Source organism: Passer montanus, unplaced genomic scaffold (genome assembly GCF_014805655.1).
Source record: "Passer montanus isolate IOZ18808 unplaced genomic scaffold, ASM1480565v1 scaffold24, whole genome shotgun sequence".
Classification (NCBI taxonomy): Eukaryota; Metazoa; Chordata; class Aves; order Passeriformes; family Passeridae; genus Passer; species Passer montanus.
In genome coordinates this window covers 11,183,291-11,210,245 of record NW_024367037.1, presented here as the reverse complement: position 1 = coordinate 11,210,245, position 26,955 = coordinate 11,183,291, and the positions used below count along the sequence as shown (strand labels likewise).

The 26,955-nt window shown below is 35.5% G+C and overlaps 1 protein-coding gene across 1 annotated transcript in view; it reads right to left on the bottom strand.

The window, feature by feature from the left end:
* Window positions 1-26,955, bottom strand: part of CDH19 (cadherin 19) — a 114,087-nt gene that overhangs the window by 86,306 nt on the left and 826 nt on the right. The window lies entirely within an intron of this gene.

Genomic DNA, 26,955 nt, shown 5'->3' with positions numbered 1-26,955 from the left:
TACTATTCTTTATTCATTGTAAAAATAAGAATTATTCTGATGAAAGAACAATTGAACAATTCAGCACTTACCTGTCTCTAACACAGAACTCAAACAAAGAAATAGCTTAGCGATGCACCACAATACTCTGCAAAGAAAAGGAATCTTGCTTTGCAAATTGAGTAAAGATCATATCAGATACAAGATGAAATAGCAAAACTCTTATTCTGCCTTTCAGTAGACTGTGAGTCTTTTTGAACTCCAGCATTGTCTGGCAGATAAGTGAATAATAAACTTGTCCCAATTTTCTACATTGTCTAATCTGTTCATTGTGGGCTTGATTCAAAGTAGAAACCTCATATTTAACATACTTTTTATATTAATTCCATCTTAAAGTGAGAACATAAACCAAGGAACAATTCAGTATTTGAATATTTAATTGCTTCTTGTGTGTAAATTGAAAGCAACCTGAAAAGGAGTGATCTAGCCCAATGAAGCATACTGTGAAGACAAAATTTAATGAAAATATGTTATTGATAAAGATAGTGATAAAGACATAAAAAATAAAAATATGAACATAAACATAAATTTATAAAGATAAATATAAAAATAGACACACTTCTTCTGTAGGAGAGAGTTTTCTTCTCCCATATGTATCCTATGGAAAATATCGTGGGGAAGATCCTTAACAACATTTTAATGTCCAAGACAGGTTCCAATGTTAGTTTTTCAAAATCCTTTATAATTTCAGCCTGCTTTAACATTAGTCTCTAATTCTTACTTGCTTTCTGCTCTCTTGAACATGATGCTCAAAAAGAATATTTTATTTCAGCATAACAAATGGTTTCCCACTTGAATTCTTTATATTGAACAAAATATTTACCCGCATAATTCTGCTTCCTGAAAAAAATAATGAAGTACTATACATGCTTGTTGGGCTTTTGTAATGGAGAAAATATGAATTTGCATGAGCAAGGACTACAGTCTTCTTCCAAAATGTTCTATGGGTGATTCGTACACTATATCTTTGACTGTTACTTGGTCTTGTCTCTTATGGTTAGTCCCTATTTTTCTGCACTCATTAAATAGAGCCAGCCTCATGCAGCACTGGGAGATTATGCCCTCTGCCAAGCAGCATGTCTCTGCCCTGGAGGATGCTGAATAGTACATCTGAGGCAGTTAGGAGGACAGATCAAAATCTATGCTCTTGTTGCGTTGCCAAGGGTACTTACACCCTCACCAAGCAGAGGAGGGTTTTGAATATGTTCTTTTTTTTTTTAATGACCCTTTCTCTGCCTATGAAAGCTGCAACTATATCAGGCTCTGTGTCTAGTTTTGTTGCAGAGCTATGTTTAGGCTTACTTAAAAAACGATTATGGAAATTAAGTAAGTGACAAGACCTTGGAAATATATACACACACACAAATGCACACCCATTTGCATACACATAGGCACACATATTTGCATGCAAAATCAGTACTGCTAAGATATGTTACTTCCTCCTGTAAACAGGTAAAAAGGACTTCACACATTTGTTCTTGAACATGGCGAAGATCAGTTAACAAAATATATGAATTAAAGGTAAAGATGCATGAATCATGTTGCCTGCCTGTATTATGTAAGTGGACTGTTATCAATGTGAGCAGGCGTCTGTCTGTATTTGTTTGGAATTACTCTCGTGACCTTTTTTTGCCAAGACAAACAGAACGATAAGTGCAATAAAATAAATTTTTATTGTATGAGAAGAGAAATAGTATCAGGATGTTGCTGAAGAAGTAAAAACCCCGTAAGACGGAGTTTTTATCTCTCCTAAAAGATGGACTCCAGAAACATAAGGAAAACCACAAAAGTTTCTGAAAAAAAGAAACAAAGAAAAGGTACAGGGATAAGGGGAGAGGATCAGCCCTGCTGAGGTGAAGGTTCATTTTCCCAAAAAAAAAGCAGCTTAGAAAACTGTGGCAGATGTCACCCTGACAGGGGAAAGTGGCAAGCGGCCATCTCAGCTCTGCTTGTAACTTCTTTCACAAGAGTCAAGCTGTTTTTTCCACTCCATTCAACATGTTTGTGAGTGCTGGATTTGTTCAGAAGACAAAAAAGGGCAAGAGCTCTAGAATTCAATAGAAGGTCAGAATGGCAATCTTTTTTGTGGGGCCGGGCTTTCTTTTATACTGTGACATCTGGAGCCATTACCAGAACAAATTAGACCAATTCAAACCACCAGCAGGAAAAAGTGAGTTTTCTGTTTTCCATACAGCAGAGCTACAAATTTGAGAGCAGGAACTGGGGCTCCCAACAACTCAGCATAGAAATAGATTTGCTATACTTGTTTTACAGATTCATATGGCAACAAATGTAATCAGTGATTAAGTTAAAGATGTCCACCCTTTAGCACAGCTTCCACAAAAAGAAGAGAAGAAATAATTACATTGATGAGTTTGCACTTCATTTTCAGCCTGTTAAAGCATGAAGTACTAATAGTTCCTAGGAGACATGCAGCAGAATACAGAGCACACCTCCTCTGCCTGTCTGGCATTTTAATATCAGTGACTAATGTAATTTTTTAATTCCATATTCCAGTAAATTATAATGAATATTTTACTTGTAGGTATAGATGTAGACTTCCTAGATTATTTAGGACATTAAGTCGGTTATTAACATTAAATATTTTGAATATTTGGCTGAATTTAATGTTCATATTCTTTTCCATTTTAGCTTATACTTAAATAGAAACTCTTTCTACTGCCTGTAAATAGGAGAGTTGCACAGTTAATACATCTTCTAGGTACATTAGCTGCAGGCAAAACCAGGTCTTACACATGTAATCTATACTTGTTAGTGGGACTCTGTTCAACAGTAAAACAATTTATTGTGTCAGATTGGACTGAATCTCACTTTCAGGAGACTTTCACAGCTTTTATTGTTAAAATCTTTCCCCTGTCAGAATTCGATTTTCATTCTGATGATATAAGCTTTTTTTTTTTTTTTTACAAAACATATCTTGCTGTGATTCAAGCAGAAAAAAAATGCATCTCGATAAGGTTGAGCAGAATTGTACATGCAATACCAAGGTCCCTGGTCTATTAATAAGAAATATCTGAATATCAAAGATATTATGCTCTGTTAACTCAGCATTCATAAAAATGTTCCCTTCAGGCACCAATCTCACCTTCAGGCTGAGAGCCTGTTCTGGCATGTCTCTGATGTCTTGATAGTGGGCTGATGGCCAGCAGACAATGCCTTTTACTTGTAGTGCTGAGGGGAATTGGGGGGCTCAGACTCACAGAATGGCTCAGTTTTGAAAGGACCTTAAAGATAATCTAGTTCCAATCCCCCCTGGGCAGAGACAGCTTCCTATCGGTCAGGTTTCTCAGAGCCTCATTCAGCCTGGTCTTGAACACTTCCAGGGATTGTGCAACATCTCTGAGCAACCTATTCTAATGTATCACCACCACCACCACAGTAAAAGATTTCTTCCTAATATCTAATCCAAAGCTACCATCTTCCATTTTGGAGGCATTCTCCATTGTTGTGTTACTACATACTCTGGTAAAAAGACTCTATTTTTTTTTTTCTTAAGACATCTTTAGGTTCTGGAAGGCCACAGTCAAGTTCCTCTGATGGCTTCTCTTTTCCAGGCTGAGCTGGCCCAACTCTCTCAACCTGTTTTCAGCCTCTGATCATCTTCACAGCCCTCCCCTTTGATGTACTGTTTCTCTCAAACTGCAGATTATTTTACCACCTACTATACTTACAGAGGGGTCCTGAATAGATATATATAATAAAAAGCAAGCAAGTGAAAGTACATATTTTACCACACGCAGGCACCTTCTAAATAGAGAGGATCCATTTGTTCATGCATTGTTATTAGGAGGAACTGCACTCAGTGCAGATTGAGTAGGATTGAAAGATCTAAAAGTCAAATTTCAGTGACACTACAATTAATCATGGAGTAAATCTTCTAACTCTACCAATAATAGCAAGTTTTTCTCCTGCCTTTTATATCCTCACTTGCAATTTTTAATTTTGCCAGAATTGTGATCTCATGAAAATAACATGTGTTACTGTCTTAGTTTATAGGGGCATGGTGCAAAGTTTTCACCCTGCTGTGTATTACTTCTTATCTGCCAGTGTTTTCCCATTACATCATCTTCAAGAAGACATGCTGTTTTCTCAACAGAACCCTTGATACTGAAGGACATCAGTCATCCAACACATCAAAATAATTTTGAAAAACTGTCAGGAAACTAGTAAATGCTCTCCTATAATCTAGTTTTATAGAATAATTTTAAAAAAAAAAGTCATTACTGGTTATCCAGAAGACTTCAAATGTCCCTTTAAGATGAGGCCCTCTACTCAGAGGTGGGACTCAGTTATCTATGATCAGAACAGGATGTGTGTCTTGTTTATGGAGTGTCTTATCTTAAGTAGGACCCCTAAGTGTGAGATTAGCACTGGATAAAACGAGTTTTTTTCTCTATAAGAGGTAGGCTACTCTTCTAAGGAGCAGGGAGTTGGATTCAATGTTCCTTATAGGTCCTTTCCAACATGAGATACCCTGTGATTCTAGGAAGATGTTATACTTTGTATAACTTGCAAGGTGAATCACTCTAACCAGCTTCTGTTTTGTTTGTTCATTTCTAATAGAGCTGGACATAACCTCTAGAAAGACACATTTAAGCCTTTTCTGATGGAATTTTACTATAAATGTATTATTTTACATGTTAATCCATTAACAAAACTACTAGAGCTGATATTTGATACCTAGCTATCAAGTAGAGCCCTTCTTTTCTCACAAAAATCATAGCAGAAAATACAAACCAAGAGTTCCACCATCAGGCATCATCTAATATTCACTTTCCAGAATAAATCAAGCTGACCATACGGTTGCAAATACAAAAAAACTGAATTTACACAGATGTGATCAGTTTATCCATTCATCCTATGCAAAATATGCTACTATGTTAGCAGGTTGTTAAGATTAATTTACAAGCCAATATACGGCTGTGTTTGGTCCCTGCCAGAACACAGGATTACCATGATGAGCCACCCGAATTATAAAAGAGTCTATGAATATTAATTTTTCAGAATTTGGCAAGAAAGTAATGGATTTTAAAGTGCCATTGTCCCACTAAAAGTGGGACTCGAGCTGAGTAAAACAGTCACCAAGATGAGAAATTTGCCTTTTATTTAGTACAAACTGTGGCATAACTTGTTTATAGCAACCAAAAGTTTTAGTTTCAGGTAACCCATAAAGGAAAACTCCATGTCCTATGCTCAGCTTAACCTAACTAAAAAACATCTTAACATAGTAGATATGCTATATTGCTTATTTACTGGTGTATACTTTATCTCTTTGGAAGTACTCAGGAAAACACAGTTTAGGATCTGTGGCAGCACAAACGTATATAGGACTTTGAGAGACCTGCATTTCACAGAGCATATTTTTACCTAGAGGCATTTACTTAATGAAACTATTTATTTCAGAGTCAATATTCCTTGTCTTTATTGTTTCATAGGAACATACAGATTCCTGCAAATAATTAATATCAGCGAGTCCTGAGGAAAGAAGCAAAACTATCTAGAGTCTCCTTGACACTAAATCACTTCATGACTTTTGACAGTGACAACTTCCTTAGAGAAATTATGTTTCAGGATACTTGTTTTACGTATTTGTTTCACATTCAAAATGACATTTATTCTAGTTTTGCTGCAAAGGAACCTACACCTCCTGAGGATGCTGACAGAATGTGAATCATATTCAAGGTTGATAACACACTTTGCCGTTTAAAATACATGCCGACCAAAATAGAACTTTGTTAAGTTCTTTCATCTAGCCTTCCTCCCAGCTATTCACCTTTAAACAGATGACTTTTAAATGCTCTGTAATTAATGTTAAGCTGGTCTAGTTAAAGCAGAAGAAGAGATCCTGACATGATCGATATCAAAACACTCTATTTTCCAAAGCTGAATCAAATGACCTGTGAAAAGTACTTTCTATTTTTATAGCCTTACACCTTCATATCTGAAGACAGTGAGCAGAAAGTATAACCTCGATCTAAAAGAAAATGGCCTGTCCATCAATATCCAAAACTGAGATTCCCAGCCTGACTAGTTATTACAACAAGTAAAGCAGAAATCAACAGATTAATCACTCTCAGATGATAATGATAATGCAGGGATTGAAATGAATGCATATAATGTATTAAAATAAAATTATTTTAAATTCTACATTAATCACCTACTCATGCTTACTAGAACACTGTACTGCAGAGCTTACTGAGGTATGGGATCATAAGATGTATGTGTTTTCAGGTATATAATTATCTCATTGCTTATTACTAGAAATACTGCTGAAAGTGTTTTCCATGTTGTTTTTCTCTTTTTCCCAACCATTATATACTCTGAGTGCATTTATTCTCTCAAGGAAAACCCAAGCTATATGCCTTTATATGCAGAAAGAATTTTTTTTATTCACCAGGGTGTATAACCAGGATAACTGTGCATGCAAAGGCAAAAACTTGTATAAAAAAGGGCAGCAAATCTCAGCTGAGATATTCTGAGGCAGGTCACCTTCCAAGGGTAGAAATCCCTCTTCTTTCACCCTCAGTACACAGAGAGTCGAGGTTTCCCTTCTCTAATACATAAGAAACACATCTGCCTGAAAACAAGGTTTTTTTACTGATTTGTTGTAGAAAATAAAAATAATGGTTATTAAGCTGACTCTCACAGAGAAAAGTCAATCTGTAATTCTTTGTTCTGTATGTGCAGTGCAGCAGTCTTACACTGTCCTGATAACAGTAGCCTGGCACAAAACCAGCCTAGTTTCCCTCTGGGCTTACAGTCAAACATTTTGTACAGGCTAACAATAGAAAATGATTTCATAGGCACAGGGTCTGCCCTGAGCTCACCCAGAGGCTTAAAGTCATTCACACAAGCTTCCTCTTCCACTCCATCCTTTCCCTCTTATACCCTTTATTGACATCCAGAATCCAAACCATCCTGACTAAATTTCAGATTTATATGAAGATTTCTCTTGCCTGAAACTGATAGATTTTCAGTGCTTTTCAGTAAGTACCTCGCTGAAACCTCAGTACGAATAATTGGAATTCTGAGACCAAAAATAACACATCATTAAGTTGTAGAATAAAAATTTTGCAGCTTCTTCAAAATAATTTTCTGTGTAGAAGAGCATACTTCTTTTAAATGAGGTTTAGCCTTTGGATTGCAGCTGTAGATTGTAATGTTGTTGTTGGATGCCATGAAGAACCCTCCTAAACTTCAGTTCTCACTTTACAACATCTGTACATGGGTGCAATGGTGAGTCACACAGGTCCCACTTCTCAGACATGACTGGGAGTTGCTACTGAAAGAGACTGTCTTTCTTCAAGAAAAGTAAAATGAAAAGTGGGATTTTCCAGCTATTAGAGCACTAGCCAAGGACTCAGGCACCCATTCTTCTAATGTGACACTTGCTAGAAACTACCTCATTTATGTGTCTCAGAAGTGTTCTCTGCTGCTTCCTAAATCTAGGAGCTGTGTACAGCCTGGTTGGAATCATGTGGCTGGGAAAAGCTTCTCATGGATATCTTTGGGATCCAGAGAGCCACTTACTATATGCAGCAGGTTCATACATCTAAAGAAAAATAAGAATCCTTTTCCATCATGATCCCTTACAAATTCATGTCTCTGTTTTAATTTCATTTTTCAGAACTGGGGAAGTAGTGCACAATGTAGGTTTTATACTGTCAGGGGTGAAGTGAAAATACCAAATGCCTAAACAGAGGGCAATGCAAACCTTTTTGAGATTGCCTATCAGATCCAATAGGAACCTAATAAAGCTTTTAATCAAAGTTTTTGGCTGTTGGAGGGTTGTTTCCATCTCTTGCGGCTTTTAGCTTGTTTTTGTTTCAAATTTGCCTATCCCTAGAAGGCTGGATAACTCAGAAGTATGACAGCTTCTCCTTTAAGAAATAGTTTCAGCCTCCCAAAATAATTCTGGTTTTAGCACATAGGGTGTAACTTTCATAATAATATTTCATAGATAGTATTTTCTCCCCAGTTTCTTTAGGTCTATATAAAAAACAGATATTTAGCTAGGAACTGTGTCCCAGTGTTTGACAGCTAGATGCTTCCTGCCTACTTTGGTGACAAAGACTGAAACCATGATTAGATGTCTTAAATGTGCTTCTAACACAGATTTGAGATTAGTCTTAATAAGTGGATATGTTTTATCTCCTCAGGTTTGTAGAAAAAAACTGTAGTGCTTAGCTGAAGATTTTTTGTACTCTCCCTTTCTTTTTTTTCTTATATTTAATTTAGAAAAAGAAAAAATGTAAACTTCAATAGCACATTAACTTTTCCTTTGTAAGTTTTCATTTTAGTATGCTTTTTGGTTTTCTCTCTTCTAATTTTCAGTATTTATTTAGCTTTACCTCTATGAGAAGCTCTTAACTTCAAGGGCAGAAATGGGTGAATAGTTTGTTTTGCATCCCACTAGTTTTTATCCCACTAGTTTTTTCTCTGGTTTTAATTATCCAGCATATTTTTTGCATTTTCATATGGCCTTTTACACAGCACCAGTACAGTAATTCAAACATAATTGTAATATGTGCCACAGCATTTCCAGTATCTGTTGCTATTTATAGTTACTCTTGATGCTAACTCTTTGGAATTACTGGGAAACAAAATGTTCTTATGTTTGGGGTTTTTTCCCGAGCATTACTTGAAATGATGTCTATTTTCCACTCAAACTGGAACATCTAAATGTACTTTCAGATACGATGTCCCAGTTTCCTTCACTCACGTTGCTACTATCAAGAGACATCAGTAATGGAGACATAAAGTAGAAGGCAAAAATCTGCTAAGTTGAGAAACACTTCGTAAAGTTGTAGAATCACACTTGTGGTACATCTTAGAGGGGAGAAGATTCCAAAGAAAGTGAAAAAGGAGAGATATACGTAGGTGTTTTTTAAGACCATATGATATATTTGGTGTAAAAAAGAAGACTGTATATGTTTTAATTATATTTACAGTCAGAACATAATTTTTATTAGAATGTGTATAATCTCTAAGTTTTGTTCAAATTAGACTAAATTCTCAGGTACAAACTCAGCACAAAGAAAAAAAATATGTCATGGACATACTGGAGCATCATTGCTTGAACACTGCAGAATTGCTGGGAGAGTTTTTGTCAGCTTTGAATCCCATAAGTCATGAGTTTTCTGGTTCTTTTTATGGACATTCTCTGTCTCTGCCTGAGGTACATTAGATATGAGCTTCCCCTAGTACTCTGATAATCCTTTGGAACCAAAATGTCCAGAATGACTGGGTCCTGGAAATAAAGTTTGCCTTCCCCAGACACCTCCAGCAGCTCTGGCTGAAGATTAAATTCTTCCTTTACAATAAATGTTTTTAAGAATTTGTGACAGGTGTGAGTATTACACATATGGGCATTTTGCTCATACCTGAAAACAAATTGCTGTCAGACTGTGTGTCAGACTACATTAGAAGAACCAGACAAAACCAATAAACAACAAAACACTCTTCTCTGACTTAATGGTCTCATTGCTCAGAAGTGTTCTAGGATACTTCTGGGAGCATACTCTTACGTATCCTCTGCATTTAATGGATTCTCTAAAATAAAATGCCTTCAGTACTTTATGAATCACACAATCACACAGTGTTAAGGGGTTGAAATGAACCTGTAGTCTTGATTCCTCACCATGGGCAGGGACATCTCCCACTAGACCAGGTTGTTCAAGGCTTTCCCCAGCCTGGCTTTTGACAGGGTTGTGGCATCCACAGCTTCCCTGCGTGACCTGTTATAGTGTCTAAACACCCTTACAGTGAATTTTTTTTTAATATCTAATCCAAATTTTCCCTTTTTTAATTTGTACACATTACTCCTTATCCCATCACTACAGTTTCTGATAAAAAACCACTTCCATCTTTGCCATAGTCTCCTTCAGATACTGGAAAGTTGCTGTGAGGTCTTCACATAACTTTTTCTTCTCTGGGTTGAACAGCCCCAACTTTCTCAGCTCAGTCCTCTTATCAACTTCAGGGCCTTCCTCCTGACTTTCTCTAGCAGTTCCATCTCCTTCTTAGGTTGAGGGCACCAGAACCAGACACAGTACTCCAGGTGGGATCTCACAAGTGCAGAATAGAGGGGAAGAATCACCTCCTTCAACCTGCTGGCCCTGCTCCTTTGGATGCATCCGAGGATTCCATTGGCTTTTCGGGCTATGAGCGCATTCTGCCAGCTCATGGTGAGTTTTTAATCAACCATCACACTCAAATCTTTCTCTATAGACCTGCTCTCGATCACCTCTTTGCCTGTTTTTTCTCTTGTCCCATTGGTCCTATAGTTAAACCAGATAATCATTCTACCTCTTCTCTGCCTTAAGAGGATAATTTCCCAAATGCAAGAAATCAATAATTTTCTTTTCAAAGCATTCTCAGTGAATATGTAGATTTGACCCATTTTTTTCTCATTTCCCCAATAATGTGTTTCTGCCATACTGTGTCCTACAAATTTTCTCTGCTCAAGTTCTAGTCTCACAAAAGTTACATTCCCTCTGAAACAGTTTGAGAGCACGCTGACTCCCTAGGGCACCACCATGGCATGATAAGAACACAGGCCTGATGATCGCTTTGTTCCTGATCCCAGAAAGATTTGTTTCAGCTTCTCTTTGCCAACAGGAACTTCCACACTTTCTGAAGCATTCAGTGATACAACAGGAAGAACATAAATGAATGGAACTTCACAGCCTGTATCTGATCTAATAAACTGTGCTGGCATACTGCTTTTATTTGCTTTGCAGGGGAAGCTGAGGGTGATTTTAAGTTTTGATTGCTGGCTGCTTTGTTCTCTTAGATGCTTGGGTTGCATGGAATACAATGTCTCAATATATGGTATCAGGAGCATATTTCTAGCTCATTTCTCGACATCCAAAGCACAAACTCTGCAGCTAGATTTTTGTTGTTGTTGTTTTTAAAGGATTTTCAATTTATTTGTGCTTATCACACAATCCACTAGCCAGAGGAGGAAAGTTCATGCTAGAAATCAGTCTTAGTTTTCACACTTACAATAACTAAATGCTGAAATCCTTTCATCAAAAAGCTGTTGAGCTCTGTCTCTGTAAGTCTTTAATATTAGACTCAGAAACTTTCTAAAAAAATTTGTAGCTCCACCAGTTGTTATCTATGATCATATACTGAAATACTATGTAAAAATGTAACGGCTTAAGATAGATACAAAAACTATGGGATAAAATCTGTCACCTGTGTTAAATTAGGTGACAAAAAATATGTATTCCTGTGGCTGGAAATTTATTAAAAAATAAGGATGCTTTGGTATCTCTTTTCAACCCATTCAGTCTTACCTTTGAAGAGAAATGTAAAAGAGACTGCAGAAGATACACTCCACACCATAAAAATAATCATTTATTTGGATTCAATAAGCTGAGCTTCTATTGAGACTGACCTTAGAGGTGCTCTTCAGCAAGAGTGAATAACTGCATTGCTAAGATGATATTATTGAAAATATGGTATCTATAAGAAGAAGCATTTTAAATTCATCCAGCTTTCTTCTCCCTATTGATTTTTCACTAGTAATATTTTGAGATGTATACATTTATTTTAGTCCTCCCTGACTTTCATAAGTATCAATTTTTAAGTTTCTGAACATATATTTCTTCTCTCAGGAAAACTTCAACGTCACAATCTTCTTTGTGTGTGTGTGTGTGTGTGTGTGTGTGTGTGTGTGTGTGTGTGTGTGTGTGTGTGTTCATTTGTGCCTAACAGAGGTTACATGCAACACTAATTTAAAATTAAATTCCTTTCTAAAGTAGAAATTGTGTCTAAAATAAAAAACATTTAAAAAGGATGACCACTGTTTTCCTTAGATCTTCTACCATTGTTCTTTTTGTCTATGAGGTATTGGTTTTTTTCTCTACATAGAGGATAAAGGACCTCAGAAAGATTCCAAGCAACCATTTAGATGCAGCAAACCTTTAGGGACTTAGACACCCCTAAACTTGAGGAAAGCAATTGCTAAAGTGAACACTGCCATTCAGAACAGTAAAATAAAACACTTGGAAAATAGAATAGAATCACAGAATCACAGATTTGTTCTGTTTAGAAAAGACTTGAAGGCCACTGAGTCCAACCTAACATTGCCATAAAACCATGTCCTCAACTGTCTCTTCTACACATATTTTCAATGCCTACAAGGATTGTTCTTGGCACATCAATCCAGTCTGTTCAAATCCCTCTGCAGAGCCTTCCTACACTCCATCTCAGCTCAGGTCAGCACTCCCACCTGGTTTGGTGTAATCTGCAAACTGTCTGAGGATGCACTCAGTCCCTTCATCCAGATTATAGATACAAGATGTTACACAGGATCAGCTTTAACACTGAGTTCAGGGGAAACCCACTTGTGATCTGCCACCAGCTGAATGTAATTCCTTTCACTACCACTCTCTGGGCCTGGCCAGACAGCCATATTTTTAATTAGTAAAACTTTTTATCCATGCTGCTTAGAGATGTGCTGCTGTGGTTGGTTGGAAATGCAATCCTTGACAGTTGTCTATCATTCAGCTCCTGCTGCTTCAATTCAAAATCCAAACACCTCAGCTCAAATAATGACAAAAGTATATTAGAACAATACTGTATGCTCTTCTACTTAAGGAAGTACAAGATATCCCAATGCTGATTTGGTATTATTATCAATATTGAACAAGTAGAAGGGAAAAACAAGAGAGTAGCAGATGCAGTTACAACAATGTCAAAGGAGAATGCAAATCTGTTTCTTATATTACTAATTTAATTTGTATTCAGGATTTAGAATTTACTGATGAATATTTTTGTCACATCATCCATCATAGTCTGGCACTAGAGAGAAGGAAGATAGAAAAATTAAAAACTTGCTTGTTACTGTAAACTGAAGAGCATGAACAACATCCATCAAAGACAGACAGAGAGAAGATAAAAGTGATTTTCAAAGCCAAGTGATCTATGCTAATTTTCTTTTAAACATTTATTAAAATGCTCTAAATGCAGATCCACTTTTGCTCACTTTCCTTTGGTAAATATTTATTGTTATTTCTTTTGCCATGGACTGGAAACTGTGAACGGTGATAAATTAGTTGTAGAGGTCTGTAATTTTACTCTTGCTTTTAAAAATACATTTACATCTTCTACTGAAGTGCTGTTTTTTGTCTCTGATTAGCAGGGATGCATTCTATGCCAGCTGTTAAGTTAGATGCTCTTTTCTTTTTTGTTGCTGAAAGGATCACAGAACAAGGCATAGGCCAATAGTGGAGGACAGATACTGCACAAGGGACCTGCTACAAAGTTAGCTTCTGCCAGTGGAAGTGTTTTCATTGATTCAGTAGGCTTTAGATTAAGCTAGAGATCAACTCCTTTGTACCCTCAAACAATAAATATTTGAGCTTTAACTTACACAGAAATACATGCATTTTTTTCTTAAGAGGTGTTCTGAATGCCAGTCTGTTTCCAAACTGGAGCTGATGCAATTATACCCTCAGATTGGACAGTATCAAAACATATACAAGAATGACTTGCCTCTTAGAAAAAATTGCAAGGTACAACATTCCTGATAGCAGTGCTACTGGGTCTTAGACAGCAAGTGCAAGGATGGTGTGAGAGTGCAAAAACTGTGCTCTGACACATAATGCACAATTGTTTCCTTTGTTTTCTCCTAACAAAGGAAAATCAAATGTGCACAAAACAAAATTCAAAGGGTCTTACTGAGAGGCAACTCAAGTAGCACTACCCAGCAACTGGACCAACAAATTAAGGGTAGCTCAAAAAAAGGAGCTCTTTTGACTGCAGACAACAAAAGAGAGAAATGTGTTTGTAGAGCTATACAATTAAAGCAGAGATGAAAAACAATCAGGAGGGTGAATAGAAGTCAAAGAAATTGTCATGAGCATAGCCCATGCTCATGTTAATGAAAAGCAAAGGGACTATGTGAAAACAAAAATGAAGACACTTGACAGGAAATTATATTTGTTGTCATCTAGAGCAATGTAATGTACCTAGCAGGGAGGAAAGAAAATCCATACAAATTAATAGATTTATAAGTTGTTTTAATCTAAGAGGAATAAGATCTATGTGTCAACAGAGGCAGCATATCAAACTTGGTTTCTCAATGCAAATATGTGCTCAGAAAAGCTAACAATTTTTTATTTAATTATGAGAGGGTAGAGAATAATATGAGAAAGTGTGTTGGTAAAAGTTGACACTCATTTTCAGAACAAGACTGATTTGTAGTACATTATCCAAGTTCAGTGTCACCAAAGCTCCATTAAATTCTATGCTACCACAGAGTAGATAGACAGACTCCTGCATCACATTTTGTTTGCAGCAAAAGAGTTCATCTCTCAGCAAAAACATGTTGGTAGCTGCCATAATATTCTCTGTAAGAGATTCCTGCCTCTGCAGCTGGTTGCTCTACAAGGTCAAAAATAATCTCTTGAGCTTCTTCATAGACTTTGAGAGAAACTTTGGGATCCCTGTTTCTCCACTGGGCTGTGCTAGAATGAATATTCATGTCTTAACCTCATTTAACTTTGGGCATCTGATTTAGAAATCTACAGACTCTTAGATTCTTTGCTGAATGTTGAATCATTCTTCAAAAGAATTGTTAACACATTTTAAGGTAAAATTTAATTTTCAGTATTTTAAGGTAGCTTTATAAAGTCTGATCATAAGGTAGGTTTTTATGTGACAATACCACATCAAATGTACTTGTTATCCTATCCAAACTATCATATCCTAGTGGTGCAGTTATGCAGAAGCCTGAGATGACTTAGGAGCTTTCTACCTTCAAATGGGAAAGAACAATATTCCACTCCTCCACCTCTGCTGCTTCACCACTTCATACTCTACCACCCTTCCCAGCCTTGAGCCACCAAAACATTGTCTGTGTGGTAAGTCAATTCAATAAACTAAATCTGGCTGAAAAAAAAAACCAACAAAACAACAAAAACCCAAAAAAACAACAACCAACCACAAAACACAAATTCCCCCAGCAAAAACAAGAGAGTATTTTAGTATTGTTATGACAAGTAGAATAGCTTTAGCAACCCATTGCTTTCACAGACTCTTATGTGCATTTGCCTTCAAAAGCAGATGTGTCACAGTGCACACAAGATAAGGGAGATTACTGCACAGACATGAATGCAAATATGAAGTGAAAACAAAGGAGCTGGAGAAGAGAGAGGAATGATTGGACTAGGAGGAAGGCAGAGATAAATCAACCCCTTGAAGTAGCTATGTTGTGTTATTGAGCTACATCCAAAGAAGGGGTTAAATCTTACTTTATGTCATATGTATTTTCACACTTTCAGTTTTAAATGTGCGGTAATTTTGATTAAATTACCACATAAGTAACACATCATAATTACTATGTAAGTTCCCATTTCCCAATTTTCAGGGCACTTATCTACCTATAGAAGGAAGTCTGAATAGTGCTTATACTTAGTCAGGAATTCAAAACAGAAGGTAAATATAAATAACTCCACTGCCTCCTGGAATAGATGGCATTTGCTGATTTTCTTGAAAACATTTTATTTGTGCTGCTGGGGTTAGAGGAACTACACTGCAGTAAAAGATTCCTATCCCACCAAGACTGACACAGAGATAAATCTATATCAAACATATTCATATACCAATAAAATAATAGAAATATTCTAATTTTCTCTGCCTAAACATGCTTCCATTCTCCATGCAAGATTTGCTTTGTTCATTTCCCTTGGGAATTTAAAACATAATCAGTAAAAAATTCTGGGTGCCTCTTTCCCTGATGAAGTGTAAACTTAAGCTTTAGCTTTCTTTTACATCTAACTTCATTCATATTCAAAGCAGGAGACTTCTCCCTAGACCTAATAAGCACCTTAAGTTCAAGCTAAGCTGCCAGTGTGTTATTCTCAGTTCAAAATCAAGAGCTCAGTTGTTATGTACTGACATTGTGAACACTGAGCATTGACTTTGCAAAGGAGTTCACCTAAGTGTTGAAAACCTGACTTAGCATCAGTGTGGAAACAAACCAAGAGCTTGGATAAAGAGCTGACCTCAAGATCAACCTAAACTCTATCACGGCCTCAGCAGGGCATTGCAATTGTCAAAAAACAGTCAACTTCACTAAAGTGCCTTAGAACAGAATTAAGTCTAACCCTGGAAGAAAATTATATTTCTAAATGCCTTTAATTCTCAGTCTCTTTGATGAAGTTCCCAAAAAATTCCAGTTCTGATGATAATTCTCCTGATGGACACTTGCCTCCCAGGAAGAGAGCTGCTACAGGTATCACAGTGATTTTTACAGAAGCTATGGAAGAGATGCTGAGCTTCAAAAATGCAATTATCTCTTTATTTGAGTTAGGTAAGCATCCATGAACTACAGATTAAAATATTTTCCCATCCTGGAGGCAAGTGGAATTTTCAGTCAAACAAAATTAAGCTTTTGTAAAAAATTGCAAAAGCATTTCAAAACACTAGGCAATGAGTTTCTATACTGCATACATCTACTAAACTCTTGTGTATACTCTTTATAGAGAGATAAAAATCTGTGTATGATGGGAAAGAAAAATTAACCAGTTCAATGTTTATGGGGTTTTTGGGTTGGTTTTTGTTCTGGGTTTTTGTTTTTTTTTTTTCCCTGATTTGATTATGTGGTTAAAAAGTAGATCTATGGGAATATAAGTAATAAAATATGTCCCCGTTTAAAACATTATGTATATTTGGTCAAAACATAAAATGTACTTGTATAAATAGAGAACATCCTTCAAATTTCAAGAGTTGAATCAAAAGCCTTTCAGTTTGAAAAAGAAACTCATAGCTGTTGGTGACAAATTTTGAATCTGAAGAATATTTTATAGCATTAAGGATTTAGGAGTAAATAGAAAATTAGAGCAGGGCTTCTATAAAAAAAATAAAATAAAGCCATAGAACAAGGTTCAAGGTTCAATAATAGAGTATAAATGAGTTCAAGAGATTCCTAGGGTATAATTGTTTCTCAACAAGGAAGAAATTGATGGATATGATGAAAAGGTGAGAAGTTGAATTCTGGGAATGAGATAAACCTGGGGAAAAAATACACATGCTGAGTTGCTTGGGCGCTTTGTAGTTCAAAAGTGTTTCATGTTCACTAACCTCTGATAGAATTCTTTATCAGTTTGATTTGATTGTACTTCAGGGTGCACTGTGGCAGACTTTTTCCAGAGCTGCCCATTGCTTCAGCAAGAACTGTTAGCTAGAAAGTGCAATGCTGTCTAATTATTTCTCTTGAAATATGAAGCCCTATTTTATGTATTGTGTATTATTTTTAAATATGGTTCAAGCCTTTCAGAAAACCACAAGAGGCCAAACTTTCTGAGGCACTCCTAGGTTTTTGTATGCTATTTTAGGGAACGTGCTATCTTTTCTATGGGAAGATAAATGTGACTTGGTTGTCATTTTGTCAGTCAGGCTGCCCAGGATTTTGCAATTGTTACGTGTTTGTTCAAGTCATATCATCACCCTGGTAAACACTGTTGCAGTCCATTTTCACCACCTGAGTTGTTGTGATAGTTACTGTTTGAAGACAAACTTGCAGATTTGTCCAAAGATTTGGCAACCTCGACTGATGATAATAAAAGAAAAATTGGTGCCAACCCTTTGCTGCTGCCCATCAAGAACAGGCGAGTGGTGGAAGCATGACAGGTTCTTTCTCTTCTCATTTGCTTCACTTTTTGAAAGACCAGTATGGTTCATCTGACTTCTTTCAGTAGGCTCCAGGGCTTTAACCAGGTCCTCTTTACACTGGCAGGAGCCAAGGGAAGTTCCAAACATGTATACCAAATGATAAAGTTAATAGTATTTATATATAATGCTGAAAAGCACAGGTTTGCTTTTGCTTTTTGAAATATTCTTTGTTTCCTAAGTGTACTTTCATGTTGTTTTCATCTGGAACAGCATCAGACCCATAAGAATATCACTTGCCTCTAATTATATAGCCTGCTTTGTCTGATTTCAATTGATGTGTATTCTGTGAGGGTATTCTCATATGCTTAAACTTAGAGCCTTCTTGTTCTTTTCAATTACAAAATTAAGAGAGGCCACAGCTAAAATCAGAAAAATTTGGCTAAGGATAAAAGGGAACATTGTTTGCCTCTATCTCTACTCTTTCACTCAAATTCTGCTGCTTTATCTATATCCCAGTCCATGCTCAGTCATTATGTGACATGAAAAAAAAATTAATATCTGAGCCTGGGAAAGTCGAAGCTTGGTTTTTGTTGGTTGCTTTGCCTATTTGTTTGAACATAAGGACCCCAGGATTTATTAATCATCCCACCCTTCTGAATGTTTTCAGTCTGCTTATTATATTAACATCCTTTCCTGACAAAAACTTTTTTATGTATTTTGTGAAGTCTCACTTGAAACAGAGAGGAAATGCTCCTCTCAGACTGTATTTGTATTCACCCTACACTGAGCACTGTGGCTGTGATCCAGCAAAGCATTTAAGGTTGGTTTATCTTTAAGCATAATCCCATTGAAGTTAGTGGCATGATCCATGTACTTAAATTTAAACACATAGCTGAGTGCTTTGCTGGATCACAGCCAGAGTACTCAGTACCTTACAGGATTGAACACTCTCTTTTCCTTGACACTGGCCTAAGGCAAGATATACAGACACGTGTGAATATATGTTCCTTATACTATAGAGGTTAAACAGTATTATTCAGATTCTTTCATATTCTAGTCAATAGAAGATATTCTCCAGTTTCTTAAAACTCTTGCCAGTTGTACTGAAAGTGGAAACATTAGAATTTCAAAAGAGTCTAACCTATACTGTCACTTTCCTTTCTCTTTTTTGATCATGCTGAATTTTATAGCTCAGGAGATTCAGGTCAAGTTGGTGTTCTGAATGAAGGTAATTTGTTAACACACGTTTAAATCCCTGCAATGTTCTGCTGACAAAGGCTAACTTAATACGCAACAGATTCAACACCTCTCCAGTGGTGGTATGTGCTTTAAATGAAAGTGCTTTTTATAGTTTGGACTAACTTGAGCCATTTGGGGCTGACTGAATGGCAAGTGCTTCAGGCAGCTGAAGTTAAATGTTCCTATACAAGTTTTTTTTAAGGCTGGTTTGGTTAGTAACACCTATGGTTCCTGTTGAAATGGGGGGGATATCTTGAACATAATAAAATATACAGTCCACTAGACAAACACTGTTTCCATCAGAATAAACCATGAGTATAAATAAAATTATACTGTTACTGAAAATATTTTTTTTACTGGCTGCATCTCAACATATTTAAAGGTGATTTCAAATCTGACTAATGTGAATAAGTTTGGAATCAAACAGAGATTCACTTGAAAGGTGTTTTTCTTCTCCTTCTTTTTAATGTTTTCTTTTTTTCCCCACTCTTAAGCACCCTTTTAAAATTCAAAGTCCATATTCCTTATCTGAATATCATCCAATCAGACTTTGTATCTGTACAGACAAATGATACATTCCAAGTATTATTTGCTTGATTATAAAGCCTGGTTTGATGGGATACAATCACTTTTCTGTTCTCAATGACCCACTGAATGATGACATTACTCAGAATTCCATTTAGATGATGCAAATGACCTAATCAACTTGTCTTCTGCCATGGCACTAACTGAACTCAAATGTCAAAGAAAACTTAGTAAACAAAATCTTCCTTTTGTGTAACTGAAATTATGCTATGGGAAACTTACGAATATCAGCTATAGAAATTGTTTTGTTACTTTCATTTGCATGACATAGGTGTACAGGTCCATACTCTTTAGGATGGACTTAGGATTTAGGATTTTTTTTTTAAGCAAGGAAAGAAAAAACGCAGAGCAAAAAGTAAAATTACATTATATGAAAACTGCAACATGATTATTTTGTTTCACTTTCCATAATAAGCTATAAACTATGTCTTAATTAAAATTTTGCACCAAGTTCTCAACGAAGTAAATATTCTTCTGCATTTTCAAGTACTGATCATAGTTACTCAATTTCCTCTGTTTCTTACTTTACCATTAAAAAAAAAGCCTGAGTTATGCAAGCTATGAAACATCATAAGAATTGTACTGGTAGAATAAGCACAGTTGTTCAAATTTACTTGTATCAAATACTATGATACATGTCACACAGACATATCAAAATTAAACTGTATATCATAGTAGCAGTCTAGTTTCAACAGCACTGAGATTTCTGGGAAGCAGCTACTTGTTTTTGCTTTGGAGGCCTACGAAGCTGAGTTTGCTGTTTAAGCTGCTTTCCCTAATGTTCAAGGTTTCTAGTGAAAAATAGATTAGTAATATTTATGTGACCTGCTCTCATGTCTTGGTTACAACATATGTTTCCACAAAGTTGTCACCTAAAAAGATGGAGTTAGTCTTCTAGATTGCCTCAGACACACAGGAGCTTTTCCATAAGCAAATGTTTGAAATTCCATTCCAGTCCTTGCTTGCACATTAATTTGGCAACAGAGGGCAGAAATCTTAATGTTAAAATGCTGCCAGCTAGTTTTCCAACTATTTAACTTCTTTTCAATATAATACTCAGTTAACTGTAAAATGATATTTGATTGTTTTGAGGGAGTTCTTATGCTGAAGAAATGTTAATTACCATCTTTGCAAGAGTGACAATTGAAAGTCACTATCAGTGTTAACAGTGGTTCATTACAAGTGATCCCACCGTCAGGTTGTCTGTTCATTTGATTTTAGGCAGATATACATGTGCCAGAGGACATAATGATATTTCCATAATAAGATTATTTTCCAGAGGTATTACATGTCTTCCTTTAAGCTGAAGATCAAGACTGAAGTTTGATGGTCTGCAATAAAAATCATCCTTTAGATTCCTTGAGAGAAATCAAGAGTACTTGATCCATTACATTTAAAGCATGGGTATGATACAGTTATAATCATCAAATAATGCATACTGAAGGGTGAATAGACTGATGCATTGCCTTGCTCTAATATCTATGATCAAAAAAGGCATATGAAAAATATTTTTTATGCTGTGGAATTAATCCATTATTTTAGAAGTTGTATGCTAACTTAGCACTAAGCACTATTTTATTTGTACCTTTGATCTGACATATCTTCCACTTACAGTTGTCAGTCCAGTTTATTAACTTCTAGTTATGGTCAGCAGCCCAAATTAATAAAGCATCTTTTATTGTTATGCATAAATATGTTTATACACACACACATACGGAATAATATTTATCTTTAGTAAAAAAGTCACCCAGAAACATTCTGAAAAATTCAAAGTATGATAAAATCTATTTAATGAAATTAACTTAAAATACATTGTGCAATTTAAGGGTTAATATCAACCTCATAATTGTTTATTTCATCTGTGGTCTTCCAACATATTTTTATTATTTGTTCCCCTCTTTTTTCCTCTCAATTTTATTTGAAATTGGAGTAATTAAATTTAAAATCCTAGTGAGTCTACAACAACATTCATGGTAATGAGATAATAAATGTCCTACAGCAGCCAAGGCAAGTTATCAAAATTGTGTTACTGCAGCTTGATGTTTTTTTCCATAAAGATTATTGTGCTTCACACACAAAAAGCTCTGTTGACTATCAATCTTACATGTATCAAATTTTTGCTTCACCTTTTTCTTCTTCTGTAATACTCCTTACATTCAATTGAATATTGTCTAATTTCTTGGTATTATGATTTTTAAAAAAAGCAGTAAAATTTTCAAAGCCTTGATCTCAAAAGGAAAAAAAAAAGGTTAGTTTTTATATTCACAGGAAATGATACTTGGATTTTAAACAACTTTATTTATCATGAGTGTTTGGACTTCATCTGTCACCACTTTGAGTTATTCATTTCATATTTGCAAATTATAAGGTAGGGACACTGAGAGTATAAAGAACATCATTTCCTTACTGAAACAATCAAATATAAGTATCCTTAAGACTATTCTTTTCCCTGGATTTGGTAAGTAAGTGGTGTGTGACAAATTAAACCATGATGAGACAAATTGCCCATCCGATGTAACAGAGACCACACAAATCAAGAGCTCCTCTGAAATCCAGAATCTAAGAAAATTCTTAGTCAGAGTCTGCTTTATTCATTATCAAGGTGTGTCCTGGATAGTCCAAACCTTGACATCTCACTTTTTTTGTTTAGCCTAGGGATTTTATTTTTGTGTTTTCTGACAAACTTCATGAATTTTATTATAAAATTCTGAAATTCTCTGTTGATTATATCAATTTTGCTTGTAGTCTAATGAGAGATGCTTAGATAACACTGTTAGCTCAAAAATCAAAATCTGAAAGAATTAAACAAGTTTTGAGGCGTAGATGTACCTTTCTGTCCCCTTCAACCTCACAAGTCCAAACACTATTTCTATGTGTGAGAATGGCTGATAAAACTAAAGAATATGAGCATATACCCCCTTATATACACACATATATAGACTCAGTGTTTAGAAAAACAAATAAAAAAAAAACCTATGTTCCCTAAACATTATTTCATAGAACACAATGAAAGTGTTTTATGGATTTCAATAAAGCAGTATGTATTTCAATAAATGTGATAATTCAAGCAATTTGGCCTGCTAGTTACCTGGAATAAAATGCTTTGTTCTATTACAACAAAATCTTTCAGGTCTTCTGGTTTTTGGTTTTGTTGGTTTTTTTTTGGTTGGATCTCTCACATCCCTTACATGGGTCTATGAATTTAGAATGAACTAATAAGGTCTGAATAGGTTACATACCAGGAAACGGAATATGCAAACTTTCTTTCCAAGAAGAACGCCACTTCTAATACAGAAATATGATTTTACAGTAATCTTCAAATGATGACTGAAAGTTGACAGAGTTAAATACTTCAAACTGTTTCAGTTAAGATTTGTTGTCATTGTCTAAAAGGTAAAACATCATTTGTTTTTTTGTTTAAATGTGGAAAGATATAATCACACAAGGCCTATAGTTTATGTTTGTTTAAACACCTTTTAATTTCTCTGTCACAGCCCAGAAGCAAGGTACAGCTGTGGAAGAATGGAAGAAGGGTATTATTGCACTGTAAATGCTTTGGCAGACTTGAAGAAAAGGCCTGAATAAGTCTGTTTTGCTTTGTTTTTATGTTTGTTTCCATTTTTAAAATATAATTTAAGAGAGTTGTCATTAGTGTTTTAATCAAAATCCCAACAAAAACTTCTTTTTGTTATACTCCTCTGATATGTATGCTTTGGCAGACTTGAAGAAAAGGCCTGAATAAGTCTGTTTTGCTTTGTTTTTCTGTTTGTTTCCATTTTTAAAATATAATTAAAAGAGTTGTCATTAGTGTTTAAATCAAAATCCCAACAAAAACTTCTCTTTGTTATACTCCTCTGATATGGATATACTCTTGAATTTTTTGTAAATGTAGCCAATTATACTAAATAAATACCAGACTTCACTTTACTGACTTCTACTATCAGGAAGTTATCTTCAGTGTCCCAGATGGTTACTGCACAGCAAAATAACAACCACAGCCAAACTCAATGAAAGACAGTCTTATCTTACCTCTGAGTTTTCCTCTTCTCTCATCTCATGCGATTATCCTCAGTTAAACTCAAACAAATATGTTGCACAAGTATAACATCTGATTTGCAATACGTCACTGAAATAACTGTAAAACTTTACCTACAAAGTTGGTAAAAATGAATTTAATATTTTAATTATTGTGTACATTTGGCATACTTCAATATCTCCTTTAGAGTTGCACTGGTATATTAATTCTGGATTTGCATATAAGAAAGACTTTAAAAAATGCAAAACACAAGAAAACCAATGTGTACACAAATCTTCATAATGGGCTTAATTTTTCAAGTATGCTGAAGACAAAAGTAACACATCTCCAATCTATTCTAATTCTTGATATTAAGGCTTCTTTATTTGTGGATCATTGATCCGACACTGAAAAGGCAAATATTTCTTTTGGTGGCTTACATCAGTCTATTGTGAGGAAAATAGACAAAGCAGTCAGATTTGTGTGCACTGGCATCAGGTTGAACTCTTCTGCTTATGTCTGTGGTTGTCCTCTCAAGGAGGACTGGGATTATATCCCATCCACTGTGTGCACTATTGCTGGATGAGTCGTTCATACAAGCATTATTAGAAGCAGTTGCACAGTTTTTGTGTACTGTAATATACTGAAGTTTCTAGGCAAATGAGCTTACAGTGGGGCAGTTAAGCCATCTTGTTCTTTAACAAATTGATACAGGGCAATGTGGGTATTTCTTTACAGTCCTGAAGAGACACAAGTAATTAATTTTTGCGGCTAATATGTGTCTCATAAACAAGTAAATTGAGTCACCCAATGCAAGACTAATCACAGGTAGGCAGGTAGTGTGAAGAAAAACACTTTTTCAAACTCAGCCTGCTTCCATGGGACTGATAACTCAGGTTCAGGATACAGAAGACAACTATTAGACTGTGAAACATAAGTTTCATTGATTATTCTGTTAGATTTGTAATTTCATAGCACAGACCCTAGGAAAATATCCAAACAACCTTTCCCACCCCATGCTGTCTGCATACAAAGATTTCATCATTCACACCGGCCATAAAACTTTCACTCATTGTTTGATTTTCTTTAGGATATCATAAACAATTACTGTGGTGATGTAGATTTTGTAGCATCCTTGTGGAAGAAAAAGAGTTAAATATATCCCAGACTTAAAAAATCTACAGATTTCTATCTCTATGGGATGCAAGGATAAAAATGTGATTCTACTGTAAGGAAGAGAAAGACCAGACATGGATACTGATTACTCTTCCCACCTTCCTTCATGCTCTTTTTCTGGGGAAAAGAGGAGATTTTACTCCTTTCTTTTCCATTTTAAAACATGACCCTTCTTGCAGCAGGGAGGAGAGGTAATTAGACCCAGCCGTGTATCTTGTTATGACCCAACCCAACAATTAAAGTCCCTTTGTTTAGTCAGTCTCTCTACTAATGAAGGGAAAGAAGGGAATCACTAAACACCTGAGTTGCTTCTCAATGTCAGCATGCATTAGAAGAGCAAAAATTATTGTAAAACTAGTGCGATATTTGGCATAGAGGCCTATAGTTATTGATAGAACTGAACTGAAAAATCATACTCCTATTTGTGGCTTCTCAGGAGTGAAAGAAAATTCATTAATCATTCAGCACCACAGTCTGCTGTTATATCACAACTTCCATTGAACAAATGGATCTATGATTAATCGGGTTAATTGATTTTGTTGCTTAAATCCAGACTACTTTGGCCATGGAATAATTTTGGGCTCTAGAACTAATTCTGAGAGAATGAACAGGGCTAAAAGAATACATTATCTTCTGATGATTAATATTGTTCTTCCAGTGACCAGCCAAATTACTTTCTGATCAGTTTGTACCTATTTAATCTTGTTTTGAACTGAATATGGTGATAATGATCAAGGGAGGCGTGACATGACTTGTAACATTTTCTGTGTTCATATTATGAAGTGGAACTGAGAAATAAAGTCTATGAAAATTATTGGGAAAAATTTTGCTTAATTTATTCACTTTTCTCTTCCTATCCGTAAACCATTAAAAATATATATATTTATATACATATATATATTATTTATATATATATAGTTTCCCTGGCCCTTAAGACTCCTTATTTCAATGAAAATAAAAATGAATCATAAACCATAAAAGATAATAACTTGTTAATCACCAGCATTTTTTATCTCATCAATTAATAATTATTTTTTAAATTTGTATTCTTTCTTCCTAAAATAAAATAAATTCCAAAATGGAAAGTCATTTCAATCAAATAGCTACAAATTGGACAAGCAACTCAAACCTTAAAATGTTAAAACATAATACTTTAATAAATCAAAAGTCTTTTTTCCCTTCCTGTGTAAGAAAAAGGAATTTGTGAATACTTACATTTCTTCACTTATTCATATTGCTTTCAGCAATTTTTTTCAAAAATTAAAATTTCATTAGAACATTCCCCTATATATGTCAGCAATTGCCCAAAGAGACACAATTTTTAAAGAAAATATTTTAGCATCAACAGCAAATTAAAACAAGCAATTTTTAAGATTTTGAGAACTATGTCCTCATGGTTGCTGGATCATACCACTTCAAGTGGATCTATAATCACCTACACTGGGGTAAATTTAAAATGTCCTCAGTGACCACTGAATCAGTGTCAGTGAGTCACACTTTAATACTCAGAACTGTTTGGTTCTGAACCTAAGAGCTGAGTGGATAAAAGTCTGTGGTTTCTTTTAAAAACTCTCCTATTGTTGCTGGAAGTAGATCAGAGCCTGGTATAGCATACTGCAAATTCTTTGATTTCTGCTTTCAAACATCAGTGTTTCTGAGAAAATTATGCCTATTCTATTAAATATATGCCACACCATAGTCACCATAGACTGTAATTTTTATATTTCCCCATAAATAGCATCTGACATAATGCAGAGCCAAAACTCAAAGGGTTCTTTATCTTCCAGATCTTACACAAGCTACTGAGCTTATAGGTCAGGATTTGAAGGTGGTTTCAAAACCAGATATTGAAGAATAGATAGAGCCAAGATTTATAATTGAAAGATAATGACTGAAGCATTCATCTGTGAAGTTTATGCGTGTTTTCAATTAGTTGCAAATGTTCTTTACACAGTTTAATATATGAGACAGGTTAGACTCGTGTCACAGTTTAACCCCAACTTGGAATGAAGCTCCACACAGCCACTCACTCACTCTCCTTCCTATCAGCATGACTGGGAAGAGAATCAGAGAAGGGAAAGCTTGAAGACTCAAGGGTTGAGATTAAGAAAATTTAATAGGGAAAGCAAAAGCCAAACACACAAGCAAAGTAAAACAAGGAGCTAATTCACTGCTTCCCATGGGCAGGAAGGTGTCCAGCAACCCTCAGGGGAGTAGGGCCCCATCACATGTAATGGTGACTTGGGAAGACA